Raw genomic sequence first — 24932 nt, 5'->3', positions numbered from 1 at the left:
GCGTCGTTGAACGAAATAGCAATAACGGGACGCAAAAATGCGGGATCAAAATAGCGAGAAGCGCGATAGCAGCAGATAAGCTGCGTCGATGCATTAAAATCAGTTCGCTTGGCAGGGGAGCTGCCATGCATTCAGCACAAAGGTGGATATCCTGCAAGGAAAATGCATACACACATATGACATATGAATGAGATATTTTAAAAATGTTTGCTTAACCGTAAGCTGTACACAAATACATACATATACACTTACATATAGGTATACATATATGTATGTATGTATATTTATAATACTGCCGCTTGCGAGCACGACTACGCTTATTTGCTGCACTGTTTTTGTTATTATTTCAGCGACGATGATTCTGCTGATGTTGCACGCATTGCATTCCGGAAGATTGCATGCTGTTCCACTAACCTTGTGCGTCAAACGCTGTGCAATAGTTGTCTGCGGTTGCCGCACTTTCTGTCTGTCTGTCGGTGTGTTTGGTTTTATTTAAATGTACGTATGTGTGTGCCTTAAGAGTGAGCATTTATGTATATGTGTGTGCGCGTTTGTCTTTCTGTCTATCTTTGCTTTGCTGCACAATAGATTGCACTAGTATCTGCTCCATTGCAAATCACTCATACGCCCGAGTGGCTTTAACGAGCGAATGTGCCATTGACATGCAAAACAACAGTGAAACCTTATGCCCTATTTTGTGCGTTTAGACAAGTTTATTTTGTCGACAAATTGGAACGTTTAAGTACAAAAATGTTGCAAAAGGAAATAATAACAAAACAAAAAGCGCAAAAATGGCTGTGAATAATACAAGGCTTATACTGGTAATTGGGCATTAATATTTCAATTGTGGTTGTTTATATGAAAGTGCAGCTGAAAAACAGTGAACAGTCTTTCATTTATTTTGATATTAACGAAATAGTTCTGTGAAAATCATGTATTGCAAAACAAGACAGATGTTTTAATTGTGAATGGGACATTCTCGGTCAAAAATTATCATGAGTTGGAAATTGTAGTATCCTAAAATCTATCGTTAGCATCTTCTTACCTATTTAGGATAATAAAACCTAGAAAATTTAAAGCCAGATTAACATGTTTTATTTTTACATAAGTGTCTAGAGCATTGACTGATAATAACCGATGGTGAGCTTGCACAGAGCTTTCGCCAAGAGCTTAATCCAAATGACCGAAAAATATCTTCGATATTTTTAAAATGTTGGAAATCTTAAGCAATTAGTCGTATATTTAATAGGCGTCTTTTTATATTAATTAAAAACTATACATTTTTCACCGCTTTCGTCCGTTAGCCTTTCTTGGATGCCCACCCGGTTCATCGATCATGGATACTTGCTTTGTCTGGTAAAGAGCCAGTATAAATTTCACGAATCCTATATTTAGTAAAAGCTATATTAGTATAAGCATTTCTAGGTTCTCTACTAAAAACATAGAAAGTTCAAATTTAATGCGAAATTTATTATCATTCTTTGGCATTTACTTCTTGAAGATTTTTTCTTTCAAATGTTGGCTGCGGCTACATCTCAGACGGTCCATTCGTTGAATCCAATTTTCGATGACTCGTTCGAGCATTTCGACTAGTTACTGACGAATGACATGCGTAATGTTTTGCTCCAAGGCTTGAATCGAAGCGGGATTCTTCTTCTTAATTGGATTAGACACCGCTTACGCGATTATAGCCGAGTTAACAACAGCGCGCCAGTTGTTTCTTCTTTTCGCTACGTGGCGCCAATTGGATATTCCAAGCGTAGCCAGGTCTTTCTCCACCTGGTCCTTCTAACGGAGTGGAGGTCTTCCTCTTCCTCTGCTTCCCCCGGCGGGTACTGCGTCGAATACTTTCAGAGCTGGAGTGTTTTCGTCCATTCGGACAACATGACCTAGCCAGCGTAGCCGTTGTCTTTTAATTCGCTGAACTATGTCAATGTCGTCATATATCTCATACAGCTCATCGTTCCATCGAATGCGATATTCGCCGTGGCCAACGCGCAAAGGACCCTAAATCTTTCGCAGAACTTTTCTCTCGAAAACTCGCAACGTCGACTCATCAGCTGTTGTCATCATCCAAACCTCTGCACCATATAGCAGGACGGGAATTATGGGTGACTTATAGAGTTTGGTTTTTGTTCGTCGAGAGAGGACTTTGCTTCTCAATTGCCTACACAGTCCGAATTAGCACCTGTTGGCAAGAGTTATCCTGCGTTGGATTTCCAGGCCGACATTGTTGGTGGTGTTTACGCTGGTTTCAAGATAGACGAAACTATCTACAACTTCAATGTTATGACTGTCAACTATGACGTTAGAGCCAAGTCGCGAGTGGGACGACTGTGTGTTTGATGACGGGAGATATTTCGTCTTGCCCTCGTTCACTACCAGGTATGTCGCCGAAGCGGAGCAACGTGAGAAGGTCGAGCGACATCAGTTCTTTTACAAGCTGTTTTTGTACGCTTTCAATCTAAGATCTCCAGTCGTTCCATACGTCAGTCCGAGTTGCTGCGAACGGCGCTAAATCGATTTTCCACTGTCTTCGTGTACACCCTCAGCTACGGCTGTTATATTTTCTTCACTGCTCACTGGACATGGTCTATTCGGTCGAATATTATCCACTAATGAATGCTGAGTCTGAAAAATGGGGTTGCGAATTGTATGATCAGTGGGCTGTTTTTGTTGAACATAAGTTGACTGAAGCGCGCTGGTGAACTGCCAAACAATACTGAACAAAAATAATAGCTTGATGCGACTTAAGCATGATCCTTAAAAAGAGGCTCTTGAAAAAAGTACTTCTGCTTGGATCACCCGTTAATTAAATTTAATTTACACATATTGTGCCTTTGTATAAGTTTTCTCTTAAATTGCCCGAAAGCTGTAAAATTTATAAACATGGCTTTTGAAGTTTAGGTTTAACTATATATATTTTATTATCATATGACTGTCGTTTTGGTGTCGTCACTTATATGGGGTAGTCGAACATTTTTTTTCATATTTCGAATCAAATTTCAACGTATTTTTTATATTTATACTAATAACCATGTACCATTTTGGTCGACGACTTTTTGCCATTTTTCCGCTAGAGACATTATTCCATCAGTGTTTTCTGGTTTCTCGGCTGTAACAAACAAACTGTAACAAGTAATTTTCAAAGGCTTCTCTTAAAGCCAACTTTACTCAATTGAGGGAGTTCTGCATTGATCGAAACAAATGGTAGTCAGATGGTTCAAGGTTAGGGCTATATGATGGATGCGTGAAAACTTCCCAGCCAAGCTTTCCCAGTTTTTGCCGAGTCATCAAAGTTGTGTGTGGTCTAGCGTTGTCCTGATGGAAGGCGAAGCCCTTTCTGTTGATCACTTCTGGCCTTTTTTTCGATTACCTGCTTCAATCTCATCAGTTGTTGACAGCTAAATGTAGAATATATCGTTCGACCATGCTGGAGCAGCTCATAGTAGATGATTCTTTTCCAATCCCTCCAAACACTCAGCATAACCTTTCGAGACGTCAATCTTGGCTTTGCGACCTTGAACTTTTTCGCACATTATTGTCGTATTTGATCCACTTTTCGTCTCCTGTTATCATTCGCTTCAGAAATGGTTCGATTTCATTTCGTTTCAGCAAAGAATCGCAGATGTTAATTCAGTCCATTATATTTTTCACAAACAACTTATGTTGTACCCAAACATCGAGCTTCTTTTTGTAGCCAGCCCTTTTTAAATGGTTCAAAAATATTTGGTGATGAATGTTAAGTTCCTTAGTAATATGTTATGACTGCTTATGTGATCGTCCTGGTGAATCTTTTCTATAATTCCATCGACTTTTCCAGTGATAGGTCGACCAGAGCGAGGTTCATCTTTCACATCGAAATTTCCAAAACGACATCAATTGACAAAATACGAAAGACTTTTTCGACTACCCAATAAAATATTATGAATTACGTCCAGAATGGAAGTCTATTGTGCATATATGTATACTGAAAGTTAACGGATTAGTGCCCATCATCATCATTTTTGATATACAATGTTGCTACGAAAAAAAACAAGTTAAAAACAAAACTATACTTTATGTTTTTATTGTTAACTAACATTTTTAATTTGTAGATTTAATTTTATTTTAGAATGTTTATTTTATTATTGTTGACAGAAACTTCACAAACTCTATTTGGGAGAGAATCGCATACACTTTTATAATAAAATGTCATGTAGTCGTTGATCAAGCGTGTCTTATGGCATTGATTAGTTGCGTACATACAAGTATATTACTTACTAGCCTCGTACACCATTATTACCAACCATCGGCAGACATTATAATATTTAGATCGGTGGAGTATGGTGGCCACTTATCTACATTTTGGTTTTGTTTCTATGTATTTAGAAACCGGTTGGTATGAATTTGCACTATGTCATGTTGAAAATGCCGTGCCAAATGAAAATGTAGTTTTTAGGACGCATTTACACCTTCGTTACTTATTGGAGTTAAAGATTGCAATTCGCAGGTGCCACAATAGCATATACTCAGAACATCATTACAGTGCTCCTCCTTACGGAAGTCGTGGAATTAAAATTATATGTGTCTGGGTTTTCGAACTTAAAATTCTTTTCATCACAAATTACGACATAAGGCCATTTCTAAGAACAAGTCACATGTGTTCGAGCAATTTTAAGCCGCATATTTTTTTAATTTATGTCTCCCTTTGTTCTACTTTCTTTGGACACCACTGTTTTCTTTGATTTTGGTAGAAAAGTAGTGAAATTTGTAATTTTCTTTGAGAACGCAACTCCGGCTTGGTTCGGTAATAACGATTGCCGTCTTTGAAGTCCTTTTTTTATTTTTCTTTAGTTAGAACAATGTTGTCAATGGATTTTCGATGGCTTCCATATTTTTTCCATTATGCAGGGGAAGTCGTCACTCAGGAAACATTTCGATGTTGGAATTTTTTTCAACAAATAAAACGCTACCTCTTTGTATATATGTAAATGTCATTGACAAATTATCGAGTTAACTAAAATTGCTCTTGAGCGTAAAACACCAGGTTTTCACAACGAAAATAAAACAGCTATCGCTAAGTCATGTCATCAGAGTGGATGAAAACACTCCACCTCTGATAGTATTTGACGCAGTACCAGCTGTTGGAAGCAGAGGAAGAGGAAGACCTATGGAAAGACCGCTGGAAAGACCAGTTGGAGAAGGACCTGGATACACAGGAATCTTTAATTGGCGCCAAACACCGAAAAGGAAGAACGACTGGCGCGCTGTTGTAAACTTGGCTATAACCAATAAATAAGAAGAAGAAGAATCTAATGCACCGTAGTGTATCTACAGTTTGAATAATTTGCCAAAGCAATAAATTTAATACTACGTTACATTTTCTAAACTACAGCACTGGCATATTAATACAGTATTCATGCACATATGTATATGTAATCACCGACAAATACATACATTTCTAAGTAGATATGTGAAAAGCTTGCGGTTTTGATATCATTTACAATGTTAAGTGCTGCATTTCCGCATATTGATGGAAAATGCAAGAGCAAATTTGAAGATTTCATCCGCTTAGCACCAAATACACTTTCAAGCAGTGGGATTATTAAATAAATGGAATGTACAAATGTACACAATGCGAATGGCAAGCGAGTTAAAGACATGAGCAGCGATGAAATTGTATATTTTATACCAGCAAAGATGACAAAAAGTACGTGAAAAAGCTGAATAATATTTGAGGATTTTAAATTTGGTGCAAAACTTTATTTTTGTTTTTGTTTTTGCGCTTGCAAAAATTGCAATTGCGAATAGCACATTGATGTGGGTGCCAAAATGTTGCCAGCGTTGCGGAAAAGAGGTGAAGTTAAAGGGGCCACAGGAGTTTATATAAACGCCAAAGGCAGCGAGTAAAGAAAGCAGCTCGGAAAGTGAGGTGAATAGGGAGTGTGAAGCTTGTAAAGCTTGTTTCAAATGAAATGCAAGGAAATCCTAAAAATATAATGTACGCAGCAGAAATGCAAGAAAGCTGCAGACAGATGTCAAACAGACACAGCCAAGCGGAGAAGAGTGTACGGAATGGCAAAACGCGGTGGATGGGAGTATAGAAAGAAAGTTAGATTGCAGAAAGTGCAGAGAAAGCTAAGCACTAACACATGAAGATGCTAGATATGCAAGGCACACATACACGAATATATATGTATATATATGCCCACACTCATACATGTACATGTACACAAATGTAAGCTGAGTAGAGCCACATTCTGCGTATGTGCCAATGTGTGTGTGTGTGTGCAAAATAAATGCTTACACTCATATTTGTCGGCATAAACGTGTAAACGTCTGCAACGACATTCACTCAAAAAATCTGTGGCATATAAAACCAGCAGCATGAAGAAGAATACTAAGAAGAAGACGAAGAAGCAGTAGCAATCTCGCCCACACCGCAACATTGCTGTGAGACAATCGTCCTTTGGTGTGCAATTGCAGCCAGCAGATTTTCAAAGATTTTCCCTTCACTGTCATGTTACTTACAAAGTTGTTTAGTTGCTTCGCATTGTTGTTGTTGTTGTTGTTGTAGTTAGTTGCAGTGTTTATGTCTTGTGCATTCTTCAGGTTTCTCTGCGTAACTAAATTGTGTGATTCTTTCAATTGCAACCGCAGGAGATATTAAGGCAGCTTCTGTGTAGACGTTCCGGTTTGCCGCGGAGGAGTAAAATGCATGCATTTCTCACTTTTGAGTTATATTTTCATAAATTTCGAGAAATTTTTAAATTTTTATAATAGTTTTCTACATTTTAAGCAGGACTGTTTCTTTCTCATATCAAAAATAATCGCGTCTTGTTTCCTTTCTGCTTGAACCTTCGGTTAGATTAAATATAACACTTATCATTGGTTCAATGCTGGGAATTGTTTAATCAGAGTAAATTGTATTTCTCTGGGATTTCTATGGGTTTGTAGCCAGCTGAATTTTCCGGGGTAGAAGAGTCTGCGTCCATGTCCTTTTTTTTGTATATTATACATATTTCACATACGAGGCTGCTAGCTATAGTCGCTGCGTTGTCTACAAGGTGCGTTCCAAAGTGAAGAGGACTTTTTGAATTTAGCGCTCTCTGGTGGCGCCATCTATATGTCGACTGGTGCGTTAGAATCAGTTATTTTTATTGATTGTTCAGTGAGAATTTCATGACATTTCATCTATTGGAAGTGAAGTTATTACGTTTTAAGTATCAGTATGTTTGTGTTATCGGTGCGAAAATGAGCCTCGTACAAAGACCAACAATAAATTTTGTTTTAAAATTGGTAAAACTTTTACCGAAACATTTCAATTGATGAAACAAGTTTATGGCGATGATTGATGATTGCCTATCCCGTAGCAGAGTGTACGAGTGGTTTCAACGATTTCAAAGTGGTCGTGAGGACATAAATGACGATCAACATGTGGGCCAATCAAAATCGCTGATCATGGATATGACACTGTGCGACTTCTTCCTTTTCAGAAAAATGAATTTGTCCCTGAAAGGAAAGCGTTATTCAGACTTAGAGGCCATTCAAAGGCTTGCAAGAAGTTGTTATTTCGATAGCCATAAGCTTAGATATCTCGTAGTTTTCACCCCTTCTGTCGAGATTCTCATTCTCATATCTTCGTTGCCATGCTGATGATCAATTAAGCTCTTGTTATTTTCGGATACTTTCTTTAGCTTCAACAGCTGTTTCCTCTCGTATACTAGAAGGTCACTTGGGACATTTGGGCTTATAAGTAATATTGCATCACCTAACACTGTGCGGCTGTGGTTCGCTGAACTTTGGCCAATACATTTTTAACATTTGGTACAACTATTTATAAATAGAGATTCATTTCGGGGTTCCCTACTTGAAGATAAACAGAAACTTTAAATTTAATGGGGAGTGTTTATTATCATTCGAAAGCACTTTTTTTCATTTATTCTTTGAAAATTATCTCTTTCAAATGTTGGCCGCGGCTAGGTCAGAGATGGTTCATCCGTTGAGTCTAATTTTCAATGACTCGTTCGAGCTTTTTAATTGGTAACTAGTGAATGACCCGCGCGATATTTTTTTTCGAAGTCTGTTTCGAAGCGGGGCTGTCCGCATAGACTTTTGACTTTATATAATCCTACAGGAAAAACTCTAACGCTATGATATCACAAAATTATCTCCTCACCGAAGTGTTCTTTTTGTAACCAATTGTCGTCGAGATTACGAGCTTCAAGTTCAAATAGTCTGTTTTCATGGCGCGATAACGCTTGCCATTGACGGTGCCGTTAACACCGTCATTATTTTTATGGAAATATTGATAGATGATTCCACCGGCCCGAAAACCACACCAGACCCTTGTTTTTCTGCGCGAAATGGTGAGCAAATCGAAATCCCTTGGAGAGGTCAAGCGGCTTCAGATCTCGACATAAAATGCGCCAAGTCGTTCCATACGTGAATTCAAGTTGTTGCAAACGACGCCGCATCGACTCTCCACGGTCTTTGTGTACATTTTCAGCTACGGCTGCTATATTTTCTTTACTGCGTGCTGAACTTGGTCCTTTCGGTCGAATATTATCCAATAATGAAGAATGCTGGGTCTCGAGATTGGTGATGATGTTGCGAATAGTATGTTCAGTAGGCCGATTATATCGATCATAAGTTAAGCGAAGCCACGAAACACATTATTTACAGAATGTTAATTTTCGAAATAAAGTTGAACGAATGGTGAACGTTGTTCAGGCGTAAGTCTTTACATGTTCAAATGCCGAATAATACTGAACAAAAGTAGCATCACATTTTGACACGTCTCACGCGTGATCTGTCGAAAAAAGGCTCTTTAGAAAACAGTACCTCTACCTGGGAATAATGGGTAATAAAATGTAAATTTGTATTTTGTATGGTATTTTGTACCTGATTAGATCTGTAAGAAACATACACTTGATTGGATTTTACATGCCCGATTTGAGGTTATGGCTAACACACGAAGAACTCATTTGGATTGATAACAAAGTGATGGACAATCACATTGAGGATGCCTTAAAAATTCCACTGAGGGTACTCATGATCAGAACACCTATAGGCGCTGTTGTTAGAATTGTGGCTCAGCTAACCGAGGCCTGTCTGAATATTGTAGTGTTAGGACTCCATATATAGATCTCCATATCTTTAAATAATTTTGGTTAATGTTTTGGGTATGAACCGTGTCATTGCTACAGTGACTCGTGGCGAAAGGCTTCAATGCGCCGTCAAATTGTAATCATGATTGTGACTGACTTTTTGTCTCAAAACTCAACAAGAGGCATCGATCAGCTACCAAATTCGCCAGATTTGTATCCCTGTGATTTTATTTTTCTAAACTGAAAAACCGCTTCGCGAACGACCAATTCGTCGGAAAAAAAGGTTCTACCAATCTTTGTCATTTTTTTGGATGTAGTTTGTGCGCGCAGCTTATCGGAAATGAACCAGTTCGGATTATCTTTGTTGAGTGTATTTCACAATTTTTGGGTAATTAAGCTGCAGTTTAATTAAAACTAAAATTTTAGCTCTTTTTCCGTTCTATGGACAAAATAATTAGAAATTTATATACTTTTCACCAAATGTTATTGAAACTTACTGTTGATCAACGTTTCATTTCCGCACAAATGATAACCATACATTTCGCTATAACTGCCAATGCAACGGGAAAGTTGAGGACTCTTAACACGCGCCACAACAAAAAGTGAAATCAGCAGCGCGTGTTCGTGAGATAATCAGTTCAACGCGGCATCCAAACTGGAAACTTTATTGTGATTACAATTTGCTTGTGCGTGTATGTGGCAAGCTCAGGTGGCTACTGACTGATGAAATGTTTAGCGAAAGTTGCAACTTGCTACCACAAACTGTTCTGCTACATATATAGCCGGTTCATTGTTTTTTGGTTCTGAATATAAATACCATATGTTTGTATGAATGCACATATAAGAATGAGTCCTTAATTTTTCGACTAGAAATATTAGTCTCTGCTGGATTATAGGCTGCTTTTCGAAATCGATATGTGAATGAGCAGCAGTCGCTGGAGTAGAGGCGCAGTGAACTTTTTCAAGCATGGGTCGAAACTAGAAGGGAGGGTTGGAGGCGTAATATTCTGTAAGGAGCTCTCCGTTAGATATGTGTTGTGCCGGACTACTGTGGTGTTTTTCCAACCGAAGTAGTTACTATTAAGGTAGCAGTAGACTTACTGCTCCGAAGTGCCCAGTCTGTCTGGCATGTATACATTCATTCCGACGGCAAAGCGACGATAATAGTGTTGAGAATTAAAGAAAGTATGTAATCACTAGAAATAGAATAGAAATGGCATAAAGGTACTTCATTTTCAAACTCCTTTGGTTGCCTGGTTACAGCAGAATCGCTAGAAACTGCAAGACCGTTGAGCTAGAAAGAGATTTCTGTTGTCGTTTTGCGTTCTAGCACTGGACATACGGACTTCGCTTCTGTGCGTTTGCGAGATTCTTCTGATCTAGAGTAGAGGCTGGAGAATCCACTGAATTGCTTGCTCTTAGCAAAAATCCAGTCGGACCCATATTGTCAAAGACATATGAAGGAAGATGAGGTGGAAAGAGGCACTTTTTCCTCCATTGTTCAGCCTTTGCAAGACTGAGGTTGAAACCTCTTGGCAGTCATTCCTTCGGCGAATCAGGAGACACTTTTCGGTTTAAAGCACATTGTCGATTTTTGTATATGTTTATGATCAATTTTATAGAAATTCTAAGTATCACAACCGTGGACTGCTAGTACATATGTGTGGTCCTTTGTGAAGCCATAAACATTAAGAAATCCTGAGTTTGAACTTATAAATTAGCAAAACGCAGTAGCCAATAAAAAAAAATGAACACACGTTTAATTTCCATTCCCGCCAATTCGATGGGATGTCTGAAGGTATGCGTCTCTAAGTGCTTAAGTGTGGACCTCCCAAACGCCGGACAGTCAAGAAGGAAATGTTGAGTTGAGTCCACCTCGTCTTCTTCAACACATTTTGTGAGGATGGCGTCAGGCCTGTTAAAAGACCCATAACTAGGGAGGGACCAGCCTTTAAGAGGGCAAAGAGATCAGTAGACCTCTTGCGATCGATCTTGGGCCAAAATGATTTTGCAACAGCGCATGTATTGATGGTGGCCCAGCGCAGGCCAAGATCCCGCGAAGCCCAGCTATCTAGTAGTAGAACACAAGAATATACGGGTTCATCGACCCGCTCCCATTTTGCATATAGCAGTTCTAGGGTACCCTTCCTTGCTAACTCATTAGCTTTACAATTTCCTGCGACTCCGTTGAGGTCTGGCACCCATACTAGTCTTATAACAAAGATACTATTAATAGCGTGGTTAGACACTACTTGACCAACTCTGAAGGCACTGCTAATGAGTTCAAGGCTAGTATCGGCGCCCTGCTTTTTGAGTAGATGGTCACTTCTTTGAAGGAGGCTGCACTTCGGAGCAGTAAATCTACTTCAACCTTAATGGCTGCAAACCTCGGCTTGGAATAGTCAGGAAGTCTGAAGTTGGAGTTGATAGAGAGCTCCTGAGCTTCCCTCAAGCTTTGACCCATCCGAAAAGAAGCTCACTGCTCCCTCTGCTCCAACGGCTTCTTCCTCCCCACAACTCCCTCGCCGGTATATGGGCAGAGAAGGAGCCGCCAGAGTTCGGTTTGTCAACTCTATGATCCAATTGATCCGATCTGAAGTCAAAGTGTGTAAGGATTTCCGAGTGCTCAGACACGTGTTCTTTTAGGAACCCAGATTCTCTGAAACTGATAGCAGCTTTTGCAGCCATACATTTTCCGACGATGTCTACTGGTACTATGTGCAAGATACCGTTAAGTGCCATGGTTGGAGGGAATCCTAGTGCTCCACATATGCTGATGAGCGCCACCTTTTGAAAATTCTCAAGTTTCTTTGCAAGTGTGGACCATAGAACATAATGGGCTTGACTATGGTGTCGTAGAACCAGGGGATCACTTACGGTGAGAGACTTTTGCTAATGGCTCCCCTACAGCAGTATAAAGCAATGTATGATTTATATGCTCTCTCTTCAATATTCGATATTTCATTGTATCCACCAATTGCAGACGGATGTCTAATATAATCTATTAATCATACTTTTTATAAATGAGCACATATATCAGTGAGTGAATGAATTTTGAAACTCTTTAGTCTAGGGATTGAGATAGGTCAAAGGCGTTTAAATTGGCAGTAAAAAAGTAGTAAAATTGAACATAATACACCCTGAAGAGACAATATGGAAACAGAACACCAACAGCTGAACATTGACGGCATAACTTTCATTCATAAAAGGCATGAGGCTTTCCTTGAACTTGCGCTGCGGTGCAGTGTGCTTAAATTGTCCATATTTCAGCTTGAACAGCAGCGTCAATGCATCAAATAACGTGCCAATTCCAAAAGTGTAATATGTTTCAACACCACACCGTTGCGCACTGGGTTGTATTGAAAAGCACTTGTATGCCACTTACATTCCACAAGAGCGCAACTGTTGCGAGAGCGCGAGTAAATTTACAACCAACCTATGCTCTCGGTTGAGCATAGCTGCGAGTTGACGCATGCGCTCGCAACACCTGAAGCGCACCAACGCTCGCGTGCTCACGTAAATTTCTCTCACACAGTGCGTATTGTCCTTTTAACCGTTAGAGACAAAAGCAATTACTGTCACAATTTTGTCATTTCCACAGCCGTGTGCTTGATACGCAGGCAAATTGTGGCGGGTGGATTTCGCTACACGAACGCCGTAGGAGGTGTGTATGCCAGACGAGCTACAAGCCGTACAACGTTCGTTTTTGGCTTCGTTCCACAGTCGTGAGTCGCTTATTCGGCGCGGCAGCGTAGACAAGTAGGAAAGTATTGGCCGAGTTTTTGTAAGGATGCTACTAATGCTATGCGCTCGGTTAGTTTCGTTAAGGATACCAACGGTAGTGGTAACGGTGAATTCGTACGTACGCGTTTTCAACGCAAAAATCGCTCGTTTTGCTAACAAGTGAACGATATCATTTTAATAATCTGCGGCTGTTTTGAGGTAGTGACCGTTATGAAAAATATGTTTTATAATGAAAGCAATAAATGCGAATAAAGAGCAAGTCATTTTTGTTGCCAAGTGTTTAAAAGTTTTCTTAAACAATCCAACCAGAGATAGTGCATTGCATAATCAGCATTTGCATATAATAAAAAACAACAAAAAAAATAAATGAAGTTAACCTACAAATTAAGTACAGCTTTAAAAGGTGTGTGCATTAGAAAATTAGAAAATCAGGCTACCACTTGCTTGCTGTTTGCTGCGAGTTGGCTGGCATTTCAACATCGCGAAACGAAAGCGTGTCGATTGAGTCGGTGAAAAGTCAAAGTCGCCTTTGTTATTATTGTTTTTGCTGTCGAAAAGTGCAGTGTGTCGGTGTGTCACAGTACAGCGTTGCGTCGGCGGCATCAGCATACATACTTATGTATACATGTTCGCACGAAGAGGCTTAATTTAAGACGAAAGTCGGTCAGTTGGAAGTCTCGGTCGCGGTGCTGAAGTCGCAAGCGTTCGCAAACGAAATTGCTACAGCCTCAGTCGTGTCGTGCTGCCACTTTAGCAAGCTGACAGCGAACGCACTAAAGCAGTGCGTCTAAAGCATACCTGACCCCGGTTAATGTCAAACGGTTTATCGGTGTGTTTGTGCATGGACTTTAGTTCGACAATAATTGCAGTAACAATTGGGCGAACGCATTGCCCAGCTGAGGGTTAAACTTGAGTGCTATGAGTATGTTGAAACAAAAAAATTTTAAAATGCTGAAAATAACGGTGAAGGTTATGAATATAGCTATTTAAACTTAATTTCAATTTTATAATTTTAAAGCAAGCATTTAGGCGTGCAGTGTTAAACAGAGATGAAGCATTGATAAGGCGCATTATCAAGCATAAATTTAGGCGTGCAGTGTTAATCTGAAATGAAACGTTGATAAGGTTAAATACCAAAAAATAAAATAAAATTTAAAAATACTAATGAATCTAATTTGAGAATTCCGTAAAATTTTCGCCAAAATATCTTGCGCCTAAAAGTACACAATAAATGGCAGACGATTTCAAAGCATAAAGCACACACTTTTTAAACATGAATAAACTGAAATATTATGAAAACCGAAATTAAATGCGACCACAACAGTAGTTTTTACTATAAGCTAGCATACATTGAGGCTTAACAAGACAACTGTTGCTAGCAGCAAACAAGTTCAACTGATAAACATCAATTAAAATTCGAAGGCATATAAAATTAATGTGCTTATCGAATAAATAAATTATTTTTTCCAATAGCATAACATGCGACACGTGCGGTTGCTAGGCAAAGCATACATTTAAGCGCCAAAAAAAATAAGAAAGTAATTGCGGGCTAATATTTGTGTTGAAAAACAATTGTGTAAAGGTATTTCAGTAACGAAATAAATAAAAATAATACACGATAACAAAACGGCAACGACTCACTTAATACACCGCCTAAAGGTATGCTAAAGTTATGTGCGACGTTAACCTAACAACCTCGAGTTTTTGACATAAACGCACAATACACCCGAATGAGCTAAGCGACAGCTACAAAGCATTGAAGCTAAACTTTGCACATATTTCTCACAAGTCTAGCCTACTTTTCGGCACTTTGGCACTTTGAAAACAAAAAGCGTAAGCATTTGTCAAATGTCGGCACAACTACTACGTAATTGAAGTATTTACTCGTATTTACTTTTTCATATCAAGTTAACAAGTTTGTGTCAAGTATTTGCGCCTTAAATTATGCCAGCTTTACTTTCACTTTGAGTGCTCTACAAACTTTGACGTAGGCAGCAAATCTGTGCTTGCACTAAATATAAAAAACAGAAATAAATAAATAAATCTGTAGCCGCAGCAACAAACCCGAAATATTTGTGTGTAAAAACGGAGAAAAAAACGACAGAAATTGAAAGCTCGAAAAATGTAACATACTTTCAGGCGCTGCGAGACATGCAAAGTGCAAAGAAAAATTCTAAAGCTTGAGTGCTGGTTTTGAGTGGCAACAAATTACCATTTCACATTCCATATTAGATACCTTTTCCGTGCGCAGGCAGCGTATGGCAAAACTTTGCGTCTAAAAGTTAAGTTAAGTGAGTTGTGAATGTGTTAGAAAGTCGGTCAGAAGCAAACAAAAACCAAAAAAAAACACAAAATCACAAAGTCAGTTTCGCATTTGGCGAGTGCGTTTGTCACGTTTGTAGACGTGCAAAAAGGTACTAAAGCACAGGAAAAAAATAAAGAAAAGTAAAAATAAAATTGAAAAGTTGCTGCGAGTAAAAGTGGTTTTGCGCATATTTCCGTTGCATACTTGTTGGCGCGTAACCGAAACTTTCGTGCATAGCACACCTTTTGCCAGCAGTTTGTAACTGATATGTCATGTCGGCTGTCGACTAACTAACAGCGGCACTCACTGTCTAGCTGACTTGCAGTCAAGCGAAAAGTCAACTTCTCACAACAGCGAGGTGCTGGGGCGTATACGTAACCCACAACGTGTGCGCGTTTGCCGACGTGTTGGTGTGTATGTGTGTAGTGCGTTTGTGGGCGCATGAAGTAATTCATTTTACTTAAATGTAATCAAATTGAACATTGTAAAATTTGTAGAGTGTTCATAGGCACGCATGCAAATTTTTCAATTCGTGCGCGAAATTTTATTGTGGCAACAAATTGTGAGAAAATTGCAAAGTGCGAAGATTTTTATGACCCCTTAGATAACACGTAAAAATCAAGTAAGTGTTGGCTGTTGGTATTAGACGCCCTAAAGTATGCAATTTATATGCGAAAAGTACAACAGCCAAGCCTGCTGACGACTTTTGGACTTTTGCCTTTCGCCTAACACCGTTTGTGTGACTGATTATTGTCGCGAGCGTACAGTGAGCACACGTGGAGGACATCATCTGGCGACTGTAAATAAGGATTTCATATTCGTAGCTCGTAAAATTTGCAAGGTTACGCGAATTTATTTCCCCATCGGATTTGGGGCCCCCAGCAGCAATGCGACAAAACTGCATGCACATGACCGGCAATTGTGGCATTGAATTTGTGTGCGAATGAAATATATGTACGCAGCGACGAACAAATTTAGCAGGTAAGTTAGCGCTGTACTTATTTTATATGAAAAGAAAAAAATTTATTCCTTCGTCGTTAAAAAAAAGTCGCAGTCATGTCCTTAAATGCATGAATTCCCACGAATTCAGCTCAAGTGTGTGTTTACTGCTGTCAAATAAGTCTCAACCCTAAGTCAGCGCTCCAGCTGTAAATATTTTTTAGTTGCCGTGAAATTGAAAGAAAGGCGCCCTCACACATCCTCACATACACGGGCGTACTTTCGCTTGCTCAAAAACAAAAAAAAAAAACAAAATCGCCTGCACACTTTATGTGTCATAACCTTTTTGATGGTCATTCAAGTTTTACACCTTCAGCTTCGTGTCGCTTTGGCGTGTATTTTATTGCCATCAAATTTCATGCTCATGCTGTACATCTGCACTCGAAGCCACTTATTTTTTGTTTTTGTTTACTACGTTGTATTCGGTTTTTGTTTTATTTTGTTTGTACCTTTACGCTGCCATTGTCGTTCGTTATCAATTTTGCTGTTATCTTTTACACAAAACAAATATCTTTTATTTGCTCATTCGTATGTTTCATTTATTGAAATATATGCTTTGAGTGATGCGAGACATTTTTATTTAAGTAAAATTTATTGTAAAACATCTTTTTATTATAAAATATTTTTCACATTGAACGACATCTACAGGAAAATATTTTTACTAAAATTATTTGTTCACTTTGGAGTTTTCGGAAAGCTTCATATTTTCTTTGTACTTTTGTATAGCAACTTTCTCCAGGACTTGCCTTGAAAATCATACATTTCTGAAAAATCATTTTCTATAACGTAATTCTAGGGATTATCTGTAGAAAAATATCTATACCAAAAATATTTGTCCACTTTGGAATTTTCAGAAAGCTTCAGACCTTCTTTATACTTCCTTTACGAACCCTCTCTCAAGAACTTATTTTTTTAAATCATACATTCTGTAAATTTATTTCCTAAAACGTAATTTTAAATATTATCTTTTAAAATTATGGTTTCTGTGATAGAACATCTTTCATGTTTTCTGGGAATGGGAATTGGGTAGTTTCAGGTGTGCTTAAGGATAAGTTAGGTTAAATGAAAAGGCCGATTGTGCTACAAGCGCCAACATGATTATCAATTGGTCAGCTTAAAATGATGGTCTGCTGTGATACCAAGAACTTGATCATTAGCATCATAAACACGTTAATAATTCGATAAAGCTTCTTCAGTCTACCACAAATTTGTTGGGGTGGCTAATATCAGTTTCGATTATCTCTTGTGGCTCTCCGAAGTTAATACTGTTAAGATGTTTCAACCTCAGTCCTGCCAAGGCTGGGCAATGGAGAAGAAATTGTTTGGATTGCTACCTAACCTTCCTCAATACATTTTTGACAATATGCGTTCGTCAACAATTTTTGGCTTATGATAGCGGCAAGATAAAACTTGCTAAGGGCAAGTGATTAAGTGGATTTCTTGCATTCTAGACCTGAACGATAATTCAGTCACACAAGATTTGATCTACAACTAACGCCTGCTAAGCTTACGCGTAGTCCATAAGTTAACTTCAGCTAGAACATAAGAGGACAATGGGGTTCCAGCACGTTTTTACTCCGGAATAAGTGGAACAAAGACGCCGATATTTGCGAGCTTATCAGTTCTGCAGTTTTCATCAAGTCCGCTAAGGCCAGGCACCCAAATGAGTCTGTTAATATATGTACTTAGTAGCTTTATACTACGCGAAAAGCAATTATATCTGGTGATGAGAGACACACTTTGACTATCATTGAGAGCACAGTGAGCGAATTGAGTAGTAGCGCCAATTTGCTCTTTGAGCGAATGTTGGTAAGCCTTTGCTTAAGAAGTGTTGCGGAAAAATTGAACATTCATCATTCGACGAAACTATGAATGAATTCTAATCAGCAAGGTATCTTATTTAGCTTGTCTTATAGTTCATAGACTCACACAGTATCATTAATATAATTTGCCTCAGACCAGGATATATGTATAAGTACTTATATAAGTTAATGACAAAATTGCCCAATTTCAAGAAATGCTGACTTTGCGTCTGCACGACTTCCTACAGAAAATTATATTCACAGCGATCACTTCCGCCGTTGCCGAATTCTACAGAATTCGCGATCAGCAGTTTTCGCTTCAGCAGTTTTAAGTAAAAGCAGGCAGTCTAAAAGTAACAATAAACGAAAACTAACGCTTCATAAAAAGTTTTGTTAATTTATATAAAAACAGTTTAACTATCTAAAACCATTTTGTTCATCATATTAATCCTGTGGGAAGTTTTTTTTACTATAAAATCGATTATCCTGCCATTATTATATTTTAATATAATTTCGCTTAAACATAACGGGTTTTCAATGAACAACTTTACAAATTATTAAATTTTATTACATGATGCTACTTTCATATTCAAGCTATTCATAACAAATAGCTTGATTTAGTGGGAAAACTACTCGAAATTTGTGTTCATCGAATTTGTCCCTGCAAAAGAAGTCGGTGAGACCATTTGAATGAATGATGTTACATTCATAATCGTATCGATTGTGTTTCATATTAAGTAAAAAACATTTGAATCTTCTTAACAATTAGTGAGTTTTTTTAAGAAATCATATCAGTCTTTTTATTATTTGACCGATTTTGTCATTGACCGATTCTAACGTATAAATATATTGACCAATATTAATGTATAAAATCAACTGAAAATTCGATATATGGGGGCAAGGGAAGTGTTGACAATTTTGTTTTAACCATTTTAAGGCAGAGTTCCTATTATAATTATGAAAAAAGTTTTCCGGATATCAGCAACATTAACCGATATTTTCGAAAAATGCCAGCCGTTGGCGCAGAGCCTCTAATACTCGCTATCTGAGTTTGGCCACTTTTTGATGAAAGATGCTAAACTATGAATCATTTTAAAATAATATATATGTGTACCTGATTAGAGGGATGAGCTAAGTCGACTTAACCATGCAGATGACCACTATATCAAATACATATCTACTATACAACTGATCGATATAAATCAAGTACTTGTAAGTTGCTTTTTGTTTTAAGGGGCACACCTAGTGTGAAATTTTCAAAAAATCGATTTTTTTCCATCTTTCGATAGGTTATACCCTTAGAAATAACACACTAAAATTTCAAATCGATATCTGAAACAGTTTTTGAGTTACAGCCATTTAAAAGAGTAGCCGCTCGGTAGTGAGATAACAATCATTTTATCTTTAAACGCGTTTTTCTCGAAACAGCATTTTTCGAATTTGCTGGAATAATTACTCGGAGACAAAAGATCCGATCGCTATAAAATTTTTTTCGCATCTTTTCTATATAGTTCTCCATACGATGACTATCCAGTTTTTTGATCTAATCAAAAATCGAATTTTGGCAGGCCAAAAACGACCATAATTTTGGGTGAAATTTAACTTTTTTTTTCAACATGCCGCCATTTTGTCAATTTTTGATTTTTTTATTAGCCCGAGGGTCATCGTACAGACAATATGTTTTAGTTTAACGAGAATTTTTTTTTTTAGGTTTTATCAACAGAGAAGGCTGCAATCATGGCAGCAGTGGAGGACCTTTTTTTTGGCGCCGCCGGAGATCGCTTATCATTTTAAAAAATATTTAATATTTTCTTTAAAAAATTTTTTAGTTTACTCTTAAAACATGTATAAATATACCCTCAAAAATTTAAAACGATTGATTGACTTGCTTTTTTTTTTTTGATCCCAAAAAATGCCTTTTTTTACGCTGTCACACTAGGTGTGCCCCTTAACGTAATGTTTTTTTTTTGTTTTAAACATCATAATCTCTGAATGAAATGTTGTATGATGAAGTAATAGAGAAAAAATTGCAGCAAAGTTGGTTGATTTACTCTTTAAAATATGTTGCGCGAGTATAAAAATATACTCTGATTTCGCTTACAAAAATTCTTGAGCAGCTGTAGAATCATTCTATTCTTAATTAGGTGGCAGAAATTGCTGGTGAGTTCTTTGGCAACGATTCAAATGATAATTAACTTTATTAGAACTTATTTGTAAATTTTTTTCAACGGAGTAATTTCCTTAATGGATATATGCGAAAACTTCCATGTGAGCTGTAGAAAAAAGTATTGGCAAAAACGCTGCCAAATTATATACACAAATATAATTTTAAGTCTGTATAAGAAAAATGGAAGAACTTGGCAAGGAAGTTGGAAAGCGATTCAAGAGTTTCAAGATTCGAAAAATATTAAACTTTTTTTAAACTGAAATTACTTCCATTTTGCGCAATTTTTTTAAGGGATTTTATAGGTTTCCTCGGGTAAAGAACAGCCTTTTTTCAACAATTTTCTTGTCATATAAAAAATGAAATATTTTATTATTATATTATCTGAAATTTTTAGAAAAATTATTTTAAACTCGGCCATTGCGACGCCATTTCCGGTGACCCCTCTAAAATAAGATTCACCCGCGTTGGGTGATCTTTTTTAGTTAAAACCATAACTTAGAACTTGGACGAAGAAAAAAAAGCAAAAAATTGTATTTTTGGCAGACATTTTTACAAAAATATTAAAATTTCAGTGAAAATTTCGCAAAATTTTTTTCAAATAGTTGTAAAAAATTCTTCGCCCAAGTCCTTAAGATTTGTATCTGGAAGACATGTGTAAAATTTGATGAAGATCGGTAGAGTAGGAAATTGAAAAGCGACTGAGGACTTCCAAGATTCGGAAAATATTAAAATATCTTTTTTAAACTGGAAATTGCTGCTGTTTGGTACCATGGTTTTCTTTGAATATATGAATTTATTCTTATATTTGCGTTGAATGTAAACTCTAAATTTATATATATTTTTAAATTTCATTGTTTAACTATAACCAACCAAGAAATCACTCTCGACAAAAATTTAACAATGTGGCTTGTGGTTGATTGCAATTAATAAAAAAATACAACAATGCATTCCAATTAAAACGCTTGATTTCTGAAGAAAAAATATTAAAATTATTTTTTTGTTTTGCTATTTACTTATTACAAACACTAAACAAATAAAATATTTGAATTACAAGCATCGACGCCTAAATGCATGCTATGTATTTTGTTGAGTTGCCACAAATATGTGTAATTTCTTTTACAAAAAATGTCAATAACAACAAGAACATAACAAAATATGAAAAAAAAGATGCTATTTGCAGTTATTTTCACGAAGTGTCATTTAATAACTCGAATTGACTTTTAAAGCGCTTTAATCTTTATTTACAGCAATAAATTTTTTATTTGCTATACATTTGTATATTTGATAGATTTAACGTTTAACGAAGCATATCTCCTGTCAGCTTAACAAATATATGTATTTATGTTTAGTATATGAACTGCTTGATTGCTATTTACCGTTATTTTCTCTAGATGACTTTTAATTTATGCCATTTTTTGATGAAAATAAGAAATGAAATCTTGCTGTCAGCCGCTTAATTGACAAATACAAAACTTTAAGACACAATATCAGCTATACATATATGCTGCCATTTATGTGTGTGTTTGCATGGCATCCTTGCAGACTTGCGTAGAAGTGCATTTGCTGCTGGCATCTCGACAGTTTCTCAAAATTTACATAAGTAAACAATGCTGTTTATTTACTTGCAGCAGCTGGCAAAGCATTTTTATTGCAGAGTTTGAAAGGATTTTTAAAATGTCAGACTTGCAATGTATATTTGCTCGGAAATATACAAATATTTGTTTATTTGCAAAAAGTAGTAAAATATTGGTATGTATATTCAGTTGAATAGTGAACTATTAGGATATTTTGAGCTGAACGGTAAACAATAATTTCTCATTTGTAGCTTGGTTTGATGTTTTCAAGTTTTAGTGTTATTGTTGAAGGCAATAAAATGAAATACATGTTTTCCAATTAATTTCAAGTCGAGTTTTAGCTCTTTAAAATTTCTGATTAAGTTTTCTTACATTAATGCGAACGTATTCGTAGTAAAAACTACTTCCCTGTTTGACAATTTTGCAAAACTTCGAAAATCCGCCAAACACAAGGATTTTGCGAATGAAATGTTTTTAGCTTCTGTGTCTAAATCATAGTCAATATGTGGCTATTTATATAGAAATCAACCATATCTTATTTTTTATACTTGCAATGATTCTCCTTACACCAAGCGGTAAAATGATCAGTTATTTTATTTAGCGATTTCTTTCCTAATTATTCCTTTCCGGAGCATAGAACTTCTAAAAATTGCGCCATCTCAAACGATTGAAGGCTGTGGCCATAATCTTGCCGTCGGCTAATCACTCGGTACCGATCTTCTCTACGCCAATTTTGGTCGGTCGCAACTTCTTCTTTCTTGATTGGAATCCATCAGACGACATCCTTGAAATGTTATTTTGGAGTCTTCTTCAGATTGCGGCCTATTCAGCCTTATTTCGTGTACTTTATTTTCTTTAGTGGGTATTCTTTTTTCTTTTATTTAAATTATATAATACTTGATTATATTGCGTGGGTTAAAACATTCTGCGAATGATTTGAAGACATTTGTAGTTTCTGAGTGATGAAGTTAAAGATCTGTTATATTCTGTTAGCAAGCAAAAGCTTCTAGTTCACACACGCGGAGAATATTCAGAGCTTTAGGCTTCTGCGGAGTAGCGAGCTTGTCCACACCGATCTCAGTCACGTTGCTCTCGCTTTTCTCATCATACAGTTGGCCTCCGCTGCTTCCATTAGTTTTTACAAAAGCGGTCGAAGAATCAATTTCATTACTGTCAATTTTTAGCGATTGACGTTCAATATGTCTGATTTTGATTACCTCAACTTCAGCAGTGCGTGCCAGCTTGAAAAGGTTATTGAACTGTTCTCGCATGTCGGAGAGTTTGTGCGATTGTAGGCAACTATCATATGTGAAGTCTAAGTCCTTGAGTTGTCATGTGAGACTACATACACTCTCTGTTTTCTTATGTAGAGTGGTGATGCTCATGACATAATCTAGAACGAAGATGATAGAAAGGGCAGCCATACTGTGATGTTTCCTATATGGAACACTGTTTCGAGTTCTACCGCATAACTTTTGTTATGAATATTACGGAAAAAAAAATTGAAACTAAATAATACAGTGTGGTTTATGTAACAATAGAAATATTTGTATCGGTGAATTGTATCATGTGAATCAGGTCAAAATGTTGTCAACGTTGCTGTTAAATTTGCCAATGAAATAGATAGAAACAACCATACTCGCCCACAAAGTATCTTAAATTAGTATTCTTAGAAAAGGAAATATAATAGAATTGAATAGGAACAAGAAAGCTAATAGACGGAAAGGAGATTTACAAAAGAAATCTCAGATAAATTTTAGTTTTTTTACAGAATCCTCACACTTTTGCTAGAAGTTTGTTGTTGTTGTTTTTCATTTTTCAGGATGTTGTGGAGTCATGTGTTAATAACAATTTCTGTCAGTTAAAACCCATCGGATGTATTACTTATTGAATTAGTAAAGTTTTAATGCTCTTTTTTTAAACTGCGAATTATGTATTTGATCTGATCTACAATTACAAAAGTTGAAATCTACATATTTTTGGAACACTTTATACAGTGCTTGCTATGATGATGTGGTTTTAACAGCTCGAAAAATCGTCTTCTCACATGAGGCCCATTTCTAGCTTAATGGCTTCGTCGGCAAACAAAACTTTTACTTTATATTATTGGGTGAGTCAAATACTCGTGGGGTTCAAGAAATACAGTTGCATCTGGCTTATTTCTATTAAAATAGACAAAAAAAGTCGTTAGCATCAACAGCAAGTGTTATAACGTGAAGTAGGCCGACGCGGACGATCTCTATTTCCAAAAAGATGGTGCGTCACCTCATGTTTCGCGTCTCAACATGGGCACACTACGTTCAAAGCAACTTTATTATTATTAGCAACTCGTTATCATGCGATGCAACACCTATAGCTTATTTTTTGTGGGGTATGTTAAATCAAAGATTTACTTCAATCAACCAGCACCACTCGAGGGGCTCGAAGACGACATTCAATGTATTACAGCCGAAACTCTAGCCGAAATACTTCACAGGGTCATCAAAACGGAACCATGGTGGTCATTTGGTTGGTATTTTATTTAAATCAGAAGTCGTATAATAAATTATTAGTATAATAAAAAAAGAGAACCCAATTTGATCAAATTTGAGTTTTTAAATTTAATTTGAATATCACGTCACGTTTGTTGGTAGACCCTTTATTTCAGGAAGAAATAAAACCAAGAATTAAATACACAATATTAGTAAATTTTTACGAAGAAATACGAATATATGGTGAAGAAAACTATTAATTATATATTAGGTTATCAAAAAAGTCTTGCGGTATTTTTATTAAATTTTATTTATTTTTATTTTATTTTTTTATTTCTTTTAATTTTTTTCTACTATGCCGGTCTCTTTCGACCAATTCAGCGATTTTATCGCAATTTTCGACGATAGGCCCTCCGGAGCGTGGCGCATCTTCGACCACCTCTACACCAGAACGAAAACGTTGAAACCATCGTTGTGCGGTGGAAATGGAAACTGTATCGGGTCCATAAACAGCACAAATTTTATTGGCGGCTTGAGATGCATTTTGGCCTTTATCGTAGTAGTACTGTAAAATATGCCGTATTTTCTCTTTATTTTGCTCCATGTTTGCGACGTTATAACTCACGAACGACTTAAAAGAAACGACAATCAATCAAGCACGTGTTAGCGCGTGAAATGAGCTTTCCAAAAAGGTATAGCATGACCGATGCGACGAATAAAACTAGAACTACGCGCCTTCAGCACCAACTAGCGAAAATACCGCAAGACTTTTTTGACA

General features: G+C 36.9%; 1 protein-coding gene across 2 annotated transcripts in view; it reads left to right on the top strand.

Annotated features, from left to right (window-relative positions):
* Positions 1–24932, top strand: part of LOC126759599 (zwei Ig domain protein zig-8) — a 596656-nt gene that overhangs the window by 45829 nt on the left and 525895 nt on the right. Inside the window, exon 1 of one of the 2 annotated variants that reach the window (XM_050474473.1) lies at positions 12925–16122. The exons of the other annotated variant lie outside the window; for it this stretch is intronic. The gene's annotated coding sequence lies outside the window, so the exon portion shown is untranslated. Of the gene's footprint in view, positions 1–12924; positions 16123–24932 lie in introns of those variants that run through there. 2 annotated transcript variants of the gene reach the window in all.

This window comes from Bactrocera neohumeralis, chromosome 5 (assembly GCF_024586455.1).
Source record: "Bactrocera neohumeralis isolate Rockhampton chromosome 5, APGP_CSIRO_Bneo_wtdbg2-racon-allhic-juicebox.fasta_v2, whole genome shotgun sequence".
Lineage (NCBI taxonomy): Eukaryota > Metazoa > Arthropoda > Insecta > Diptera > Tephritidae > Bactrocera > Bactrocera neohumeralis.
Note: the sequence above shows the minus strand (reverse complement) of the source record. Positions and strands in the feature narration are given on the sequence as shown.